A 9,804-nucleotide genomic window follows, 5' to 3' on the forward strand; every position below is an offset into this window, starting at 1 on the left:
TGTAAAGCAATTATACTCCAATAAAAAAATTAAGAAAATAGGAAACTTGAAGAGAAAAATAAATAAATAAAAATTTAAAAAATCTCCCTCCAGCAACCCTTAAAAGGCTTTTGAGAGCTATAAAGTAGCAAGAATGAAATGTTAAAGCTGGCAGAATGCAAGCTGGCTATAGATGACATATCTGACTCTCTCCTTGTCAACCCAAAGGAAGTGTTGGGTGTAGGAGACACATTGAGATGCCTGTGGACTTGCACGGGCAGCACTTTAATGAAGAAATAAAAAGGATTGGACATACAGGTACACTCTTGCACCACCACCCCTTCCTAAGTCTCCTCCTTGTGCCTTAACTCACAAAGCAACATGATAGCCAGGAACAAACAGGTTGGGAGTGTAGAAGGTAGATAGATGATAAAAATGCTTCATCTTAAGAGTCAATGGGAGCTTTTGATCCAAAGTAATGAATAAATACTGTTTGAAGCCCCAGCCATAAAAAAATTAATAATTTAAAATACTCCCTCACTTTCTCCCAAAGTCTTCCCCAATCCTGTAAGTGGTAATGCACTAAAGGAATATTTTCATCAATGTGTCCAAATATGTTATTCAGGGTGAGATTTTATATGACAGAGCCCCAAGGAACTTTCTAGAAGAAAAAGGCAGCCCCAAAATTGGATGCATGAACGGCTTTAAGGTTTTAAGATTTGCCAGAGCATACTGTGCCTTCACTACACACAAGCCAGAAATGGAAAAGAATTCACTTTTCCAGGCACTGCAAAGGGACTTGTTTACTAGTTCAGCAGGTTCACAGAATACGGCAAGGAGAACAGGCAGTGTCCTCAACACAAAGCAACCTGGACCCCTGAGCATCTAGCTGGCAAGGTGCCCAGCAGAGAAAATAGGATGCTTTTCAATTTGCGGTCCTCTCAGTGTTGGGGGTGTTGCAAAAAGATAAAGTGGGGAGAGGGAATGGGAAAGCAGGCGTAGAGGGACAGGTGGATTCTGGAAATGGAAAATTATTTTTCAAGCACAGAAAAACAACTTCAAAATATTACTAAGGAATTAATGCACAAAAAGTGTCCTTAGCAGGAAGGAGTGTGAAGTGGGGATACATGTGTCATAAAAAATACACCCTGTGGCCAAGACCACAAATAACTGAACAGAAAAATCTTATCAAGCAGAAGGATGGTAATCGCCAAGGGATAAGCCACTTCACTGGGTATTCACACTCTAGTCCCAGGCCCAGATATATAATAAGAGCAGAAATGTAAACATACACTACACACACACACACACACACACACACACACACACACGCGTGCATCCAGAGGCAGAGCATCCCATGGCCGGAGCATAGGAGGCAGTGGGAAAATTCATTCATGAGGACTTTTTAATTGCTTTGCGTATGTTTTTCATCTTCCCCATTTCTTCTGATGGTGATTATGACTGTATTTTGAAATCATGACCCACCACTGCAGCACTGTAATTACATAAATATGGCATCATAAATGAAGGTTAGTGCCAGAAATAGCAAAGCAGAGAGGGGTGCTATTTGTCTCTATGGATGCAAGTGTGTGTGTGTGTATTTTATTTTAAAAAAAAAACTCCCATATACGTGATATTTGGAAATCCTTTGCTAGTCCAAGCAAGGGCATCTTAGGAAAAAGAACAGGAGCCTCAGTCTCATTTTCAGCTGAAAAAGATGAAGGCAAGAAAAGGCAGGGTCTTCTAGTCATGATAAATGTAAATAATAAGATAAGAGCTAGGTGTAGATTAAGCTAGCTAACTTTAAAGTGAGCTCAGATCCCTGCACTGGCCTGTGTTGAGTGGGCACTAGGGGCTCTGCTTGTGGGCAGGAATCAGTCTAGGCAGTACCTCTCATCAGTGGAGCCCGTCAGCACCTCTGGAACCTCCGGGAATGTCTCTTAAGCACCATTCAGAACAGAACTACCTTCCTCCCTGCTCTCACTCATCCTTGCCTTCAGGGCACCACCCAGATCTTCAAGTAATAGGGATGAGAGTTGGGAGATAAACAGCCCAGCTTCTTCCACTCTCAGGAAAAAGGAAAATTCTAAAGTGTGTTCCACAAGTGTCACACAGAGTAAGTGGCAGTCCTAAAATATGTCAACAAATTATTTGAACTTCAGACCTTTAAAAGGTGAAGCCTAATTCTCCTCCCCTCAAATGTGAGCCATATTAAGTGACACTTCTAATGACGAGACTATGAGGAGAATGATCTGTGACTTCCGAGCTGAGGTCATAAAAGTGCTGCTTCTGGGGAAAGCCAGCACCATGTCGTGAGAACACACAAGCAGCTCGTGGGGAGGTCCACACAATGAGGAACTGAGGCCTCCTGCCAACAACCAGCACCAGCTCACCAGCCATGTGGTGGAGCCACCTTGAAAATGGACCCTGCAACCCCTCTCAAGCCTTCAGATGCTGCTGCTCCGATGGACATCTTGACTATAATCTTACAAGACGTCCTGAGCCATAGCTGCCCAGATAAACCAGTCCTGAATCCCTAATCTACAGGAAATGTAAGAATAATAAATATTTATTGTTATTTTAAGCCATTAAATTTTGGAGTAATTTGTTACACAGCAGTAGATAACTGACACAGAGTCCTAGTGGCATTGACCCCCAATGCCCACAGCTGTAACCTGCTCACCAAGCACCTCACTGTGCTTCTTTAGATCACCTCCACACTAAATGACCTGCACTCAAAATACTTGTCTCCTGGTTTGCCTTTGGTGTCTCAGACATCCCATATAAGGTAAATATTATTATTATCCTCATTTTAGGGATGAGAAAACACGCGTAGGTTAGAGTTACACAGCAGGTAGTGGCAGAATGAGATTCTCTGAATCCTAATTCACTGCCCTCTTCTTCTTCACAGCTGTATCCCTCAATCCTTTGCGGATTTTAAGCAATCTCTCCTCCCTCCCCAAGAACAATAAGTTAATTTGCTCATTCACTGTGGACAAAGGCACCCATATAATCACAAAATGTAAAAACCAACCTAAGCAAATTCAATAACAAAAGGAGGAACTCTGAGTCACTTAAGTCTCCGTATATTTATTTTCCCTAATGCTACCTGTACACAGCAGGGAGAAATAATTAGCAAATTAATGGATTGTTCTTTGTTGAGACTGATGGAAAGACTGGATGTGACTCTCTCTTGTCTTACATCTGGGTTACAGGGACTGGCTTATAACTGCTGACCAATCCGTGATTTACTGAAGTTATAAACAAGTGACATGCTACGTGGGCAAGAAACAATGAAGATGAAGCCCATATGTGCTGTGCTTTCTGTTCCGATCAAATAGAATGTACAGCCAACTTCATCTGTCAGACATTTAATCATAATCATTATTGTACTATGTGGTAATTAGGCATAAATGGGACATAAATGACTTTTGATAGCACCATTTTATATATCAAACAACAGTTTTTGTGTTTTTCTTCTCCCTTTGATAGTTTTCCAATATCCCATCTCTACTTGGTGTCACTGTGTTTGTTCTACTGAGTCAAAATGTTAGAAGAGAACCCATGTGGGCTTTGGAACAAACTAGTCACGCAGGCTGTGTAACCTTGATCAAGTCACCTTATGTCTCTGGACTCCTGTATAAGATGGAAATGAGGCCCCTCCAGTAGGATCAATATGAGAATCAAATGAGAAGCTGAATGCAATTGGTAGCACAGTGTTAGTATGCAGCAGGCACTCAAAAAGGTCTCCCTGCTGTCTCTTGTATCAACATTACTTCCACATACATTAATGTCAGAGGTTCTTGATCTTCTCCCCATGAGTTATCATTTCCTGCCCTGCATCCCACTCCCTAATGCACCTGCCTTCAGTCTTGTAAGTCACACGGTTTTACACTAAAATTCCCAAAAATACTTCCTACCGAATGAAGAAATACTACGAAAGTAATCAGGACAACTGGCTTTGAGTCCATGCATAGAAATAAACAGGTTTAAAATTTAGCTAGGAGCAAGAGTGTCAACACCTTAGCATGAATAAGTTCTAGTTAGGGCAAATTATGATGGTAATTTCTCTATTTGGTTTGGATATGGCTGGTGAGAAACTGGAAAGGACTAGTCATCTGAAAGAGCTAAAGGAAAAACAATGCTGTGGCTTCCAATAACCTTCACCCAGTCAGAGGCTGGTGGTATTTCAGAATTAAATTTAGCCAATACATACAGATTGAAAGTGTGCACAAAAATATTCCACATCCTCCTGGCTGTGTGCTCTTCTGGCCTTTAGCAGGCAGGATAAAGGCAAAGAGTTTGCCTCTCTGATATAGCAATGCCCACTGATAAACACAACAGCTCATAACCACAACAGTAACAACTTCTTAAGGGCCTAACATTTATTTGCAGACCAAGGTTAGCAAACAGCTTTTATGTCTTACCTCATTTGACCTTCTTGCAGCCTGGGTGGGTACTATAACTCCATTTCACAAAAAAGCCAACTGAGACCCAGAGAGGTTAAATGTCATGCCCAAGAAGCCCATGAATAATAGGCAACAAAACCGGATCTGGAATCTTAACCTCACATTCTTATCTCTTATTAGCCTCCCTCTATTAATAAATAATTAGCTTGCTTGTTTGAGGGATAAATGGAAGCTAATTTCTAAATTCTCCAGTTAGCTTTTCTTGCCTGATATTGGTTTTAAGATCCACAAAGTCACACATCCACATCACACATGGGGTGGTGTAGAAACAGCTTAAAAACAATTGTTTAACTACCTTCGAGAAAATTCCTTGCTGTGAATAGAGTCTGTTTCCCAGGGTCCAGGGCAATGGCAAATAGCTGTGTTAGGACCACTGTAAATAAAGGACCACCCAGTGGTAAAAGGCTCATTCTTTTGTGCAATTGTGGCAGCAAATACTCCCATCAGCTTAGCGGTGCCGGTAGCTTCTGCAGAAGAAAGCATTCAGAGCTGGCCAGCAAAGGGCAGACCTTGGCTGGATTAGCTCCGAAATAAACTTAGTCAGGTTTTTTCCAACTTCCCCACCACAACATGGAGAATTTTGGCCACAAATGTCAGATTTCTCTGTAAAGCTCTCGACCTCACTGGAAAAGAACCACTTTGCAGTATCAGAAATGTAAGTATCACTTTCAAAATAAGGCAGTGAGGCTGAGACTACAGCAAAACCAAACTGAACCAGGCTCTGCACCAGAAGCCGGGTCCTTGGACAGGGGCACAGATGGAGCAGGTTCTCCCCTGGGCTGGTCATCAGTGTCCCCCTGAGGCACTTAAAATCCCAACAGGTCTCTACTGAGAACTAACTATTCTCAATTAATTCCAAAACTCTGGGAGTAGGACCAGGCCTCAGACCCGCTAAAGCTCTGAAGGCCATTCGGCTGTGTAACCCCCACTGAGAAACAGTATTAGAGTAGAATCTAGAATGTTCCAAACCTGCTAGAGTTTAGAATCCCCAGAGAAACAGTATTAGAGTAGAATTTAGAAATGTTCCAAACTTGCTAGAGTTTAGAATCCCCAGAAGTTCTTATTAAAAATATAGATTCACAGTTCCTGATCTAAATCTCCTGAATCAGTATTTTCAGGACAAGGAGTTGGGAATATGTATTTTAATACATTAAAATACATAATTTTATGTATTAATTTTATGTTAATTGTCCTCAAAAAAATCGACAGAGTGAAAAGCCAATCTACTGGATAAGAGAATATGTGTAAATCGTCTCTCTGACAAGAGGTTCACGGCCAGAATATATAAAGAACCCCTACAAGCCCCTAACAAAAAGACAACTCGGTTTTTTTTAATGTACGAAGGGGAGGCCGCCCAGCCGGAAGGGAGGCCGGGCTGAGGCGGGGGGGCCTTTTTCTCCCCAGAATCTCGATGCCGTGCTCCCCCAGCCAGGCGGACCTCGTTCTCCGTACCTGTTGGTGAGAGGCTGGCTGCTCCTCGTCCCTCTCGTCCTCCTCAATTCTCACGGCGGGACTCAGGCCTGCGCGCGAAGACAGGGAGGCGGCGCCCACGAACGCCCGGTCGGCTTTTCCCGCCTCGGCGCCCGACTACGGGCTGCGCGAGGGGCCAAACCACGAAGTTTCCTGCTGCTGCGCGCGCCCTCTGGCGGCAGCTCTGGGAAGGGCGCCTCCCCGCCAGTCCGCTTCCGCCCCGCGCAAACCAGACTAACCCGGGACCAGGACCGCTGACCCGGCTCAGCGCGTGCGCAGTGATTGATGTCGGTAGTGGGGGACAACAGTTTGCAACCCTTTACAGTAAATTCCATGCAGCTGTAACCTCGGTATGCCTTGCAAAATCCAGTGTGGTTTTTATAATTCTGTCACTGTAGTGTCACAAAGTCAGACCACGGATAAATGCTTGATTTCTATCCCCTTCAGCAAATAAGTTGCTCGTCCCGTTTCCATTGCCAAAGGGGTATAGTTCTGACCCGAATGCTGGCTGATTTTCCTTTACGTTAAGAACTAAGTAAACTGAAACAGTGAAAACTCCCTTCTCCCCCAAAATAGGCAAAGGACTCGAATAGACATTTTTCCAAAGAAGACAAGCCAACAAGCATATGAAAAGATGCTCGAACGACATCACTCATTAGAGATGTAAAATCAAACCCACAATGCAATATCACCTCATACCCATCAGGATGGCCACAATCAAAAAAAGGAAAATAACAAGTGTTGGCAAGAATGCAGAGAAATTGGAACCCATGTGCACTGTTGGCAGAAATGTAAAATGGTGCAGCATCTATGGAAAACAATATGGAGTTTTCTCAAAAAATTAAAAATGGAACTATTGTATGATCCAGCAATCCTACTTCTCGTACATATCTAAAAGAATTCAAAACAGGATCTTGAAGATATTTGTACAGCCATGTTCATTGTAGCTTTATTTGCAACATACAAGATGTAGAAGCAACTCAAATGTCCATTGATGGATGACTAAATAAACACAATGGAATATTATTCAGCCTTAAAAAAGGAAGGAAATCTTATCACATGCTACAACTCTGTGGGAAGCCCCTCCTCGTGGCCCCAGCTGTCCTGGGTTCCAGGAACACAGCTTGTTCCCCTTGTCCCTTCAGGGCTGGGGAAGGTGTCTCTGGGTGTCTTGGCATCCCTGTGCACCTCCTAGAGTACTTTTCCCAAACTACTTTTCCTTGAAGGACCCTGCCTGGTACTTTTGGCTTCTAGTTTGAAGGGTGGGGTTGGAGGCAAAAAGGAAAGAAATCCATGAAGAAGAATGCAAAGTAGCCAGGCCTGCAAGAGTTTCTGAAGCTCCCAAGCACGGTCGGCATCAGAACTTGCTACCACAACAGGTGCAACCACTGAACATGCTTCAATGATGGGATCCCATACCCAGAAGGAGCCAAAAATCATACCTCCTCTCTCAAGATTATTTCTGTGCTTGAAACATAGAGACAAAAGCAAAACCATCCACACAGCTCCACTGGTCTTCCAGTGTCTGCCGTCCTCGGCAAGACCTCGGAGAGAAGCTCCCAGTAGGGCCACATGTCGGCAAGACTCTCTCTGACCCATGACCGTAGGATGGCCCCTGGAGGTACTAGCAGGGCAGAGGAAGGGAATAAGTCAGCCATGAGCGAGGGGAAGGCAGCTCCACTCTTGGCAACCACAGTGGGAAAGTTCAACGCTTTTAATCATGGAGTAACTCACCAGAAACTGTTATTTCAACTACTGAGCTTTCAGGCTGGGCTGGAAATTGTTTGTATTCTCAGGGATGAGTTCTTGGCAATGTCATAGGAGAAATGTGACTTTTAAAAAAGGTCTTCCCAGGACCCTGGGGTTGTTACAAGGGTCTCTGAGCAACTCGCAGGGGGAAAGACAGTCGCCAGCTCCTCCATTCCTATTCCCAACCCATCACTCAGACACAGAGGCCTCCTTTCTCTCCAGCCCCATCAAAAGATTGACAAGATCCTGAGAAGGACAAGAAATTTCAAGGGGTTTCTGGTAGGAGAAAAGGTAATTTCAGAACATGCAGGGAAGGAGATGGTGTGACCCAAAAAGAAAATCTGAGAAAGGTAATCAAAGAATGGGGAGGAAATCCAAATTGGTGGACAGAAATCGGATGAGCTGTGGAAATGGACAGGGGGCACTAGTGTTCAAATTGTCCACATAGGTCACGTTTACTCTGTCTCTGGAAGCCCTAGCCGGCATTTGAAGCAAAGAGGCTGAAAAGGAAGACTGGGGATGGCTATGTGCTTTGGAATTAAAACAGCATCAGCAGTATTATTAGCTGGACCAAGATGTGTAGAAGCCATCAATCATTCTGCTTCGGGGAATAATTGACTGCCAAAGGGGACCAGACCGGCTGCTTCTCTCTCCCTGAGGTCTGGCCCTGAGTTCAGCACAATTAGCTAAGTGCTTCTAGAAGAGTGGAGAAGCCTGGGAAGGCAGGTGGCTACCTCTTAAGTATGAAAGTGCTGAAGGAAAGAGAAGCTTCAGGAACTCTGCTTTGTACCCAACCCCAAAGCAGGACCAACACTGTCCACTAACACTGCTTGTGACCAAAAGCCCTGACTGAGTACGCGTGGGCTCTGCTTTTGGCTTTGGCAGGCTGTTGAAACTTACAACCCCTTCTCCAAAGACTGTTCTTGAGGGCAGAAAATAAATATGCAGGATTACAAGAGAAGCCAATGATGTTGAAACACAGTTACCAAAATATTAAAAAAAAATTTGTGGTGGAGTAGTAATAGTTGTGCATCTTTTTAAAAACATTCTGGATGACCTTTATTTTATTTTATTTTTGGCTGCATGACTTGTAGGATCTTAGTTACCCAACCAGAGATAGAACCCAGGCCCCCTGCAGTGGACGAGAGGAGTCCTAACCATTGGACAGCCAGGGAAGTCCCAGTGCCTCTTTATTAAACATTAAATAAGATCCAGTGGTGGGTGTGAGAACTTAGAGTTATGGGAGTCATGAATATTCTAAGATATCTACAACAACAGCTAGATGATATGAAAATATCTGTACTAGCTAGTGGAACTGTTAATTCTACTGTGGGTTTCCAACCTACATTTATCACTGAATGAAGTGCAAAGTTTCATTTCGATGTTAGTGAAAATAAGTAATATTTTTTCCACCCAAGTTTATAGATCACTGCATTCTCTCCTTGTGCCCTGGGTTAAGAACTTCTGCTGTAAATGGGAATTTAAAATGACAATGACCCTCTACAGTCACTGTGAGTGCTGTAAGAAAGCATGCATTCATCTTCTAATTTAACAGTGCTGTGCGCATTCCCCAGACCCTGACCTTACAGGCCCTGAAACCTGGAATGAAGTGACAGGGAATGCATCGTATAGTGACAATAACGCCTGCCTTCCCCAAATCCACCCAGACTAATGGTCGTTCACCCCTTCCCTGCTGCCGCACAGAAACCCAGACCACACAGTTTCCTGTCTTCGTTTCCTGAGCTGTACCCCTTTCTATCAGTTTCCCCATTTGGGGGTTTGGAATGGTCACTGAGTCCATGGGACTCTACAATCGGATGGTGGATAATCTGTGGGTTTGTGATGGCTTGTCTCTGCAACGTGATCAGATCTGTATTTCAGGATAGTCACTAGGGCTTCAGAATTGAGCCCATGACTCCCGTCCACCTGTTGTGCCCCATCACCACTGCCACCACCCTTGTCCAAGTCACCACCCAGTTGCCTGGACTTCTTAACTGGTTTCCTCACAACCTTTCTTGCCTCCTGGTTGTTATTCTCAGCACAGCAGCCAGAGTGATTTTCTTAAAAGAGTTATCCCACCCCGTCACTCTCTTCCTTAGAATGGTCCGATGGTTTTCCATGTCGCTTAAAATTAGCT

General features: G+C 43.9%; 1 protein-coding gene across 1 annotated transcript in view; it reads right to left on the reverse strand.

The window, feature by feature from the left end:
• Window positions 1-5,952, reverse strand: part of GADL1 (glutamate decarboxylase like 1) — a 490,491-nt gene extending 484,539 nt beyond the window's left edge. Inside the window, exon 1 of the mRNA XM_073810938.1 lies at window positions 5,901-5,952. The gene's annotated coding sequence lies outside the window, so the exon portion shown is untranslated. The remainder of the gene's footprint in view (window positions 1-5,900) is intronic.
• Window positions 5,953-9,804: the final 3,852 nt, after the last annotated feature.

This window comes from Tursiops truncatus, chromosome 10, assembly GCF_011762595.2.
Source record: "Tursiops truncatus isolate mTurTru1 chromosome 10, mTurTru1.mat.Y, whole genome shotgun sequence".
Lineage (NCBI taxonomy): Eukaryota > Metazoa > Chordata > Mammalia > Artiodactyla > Delphinidae > Tursiops > Tursiops truncatus.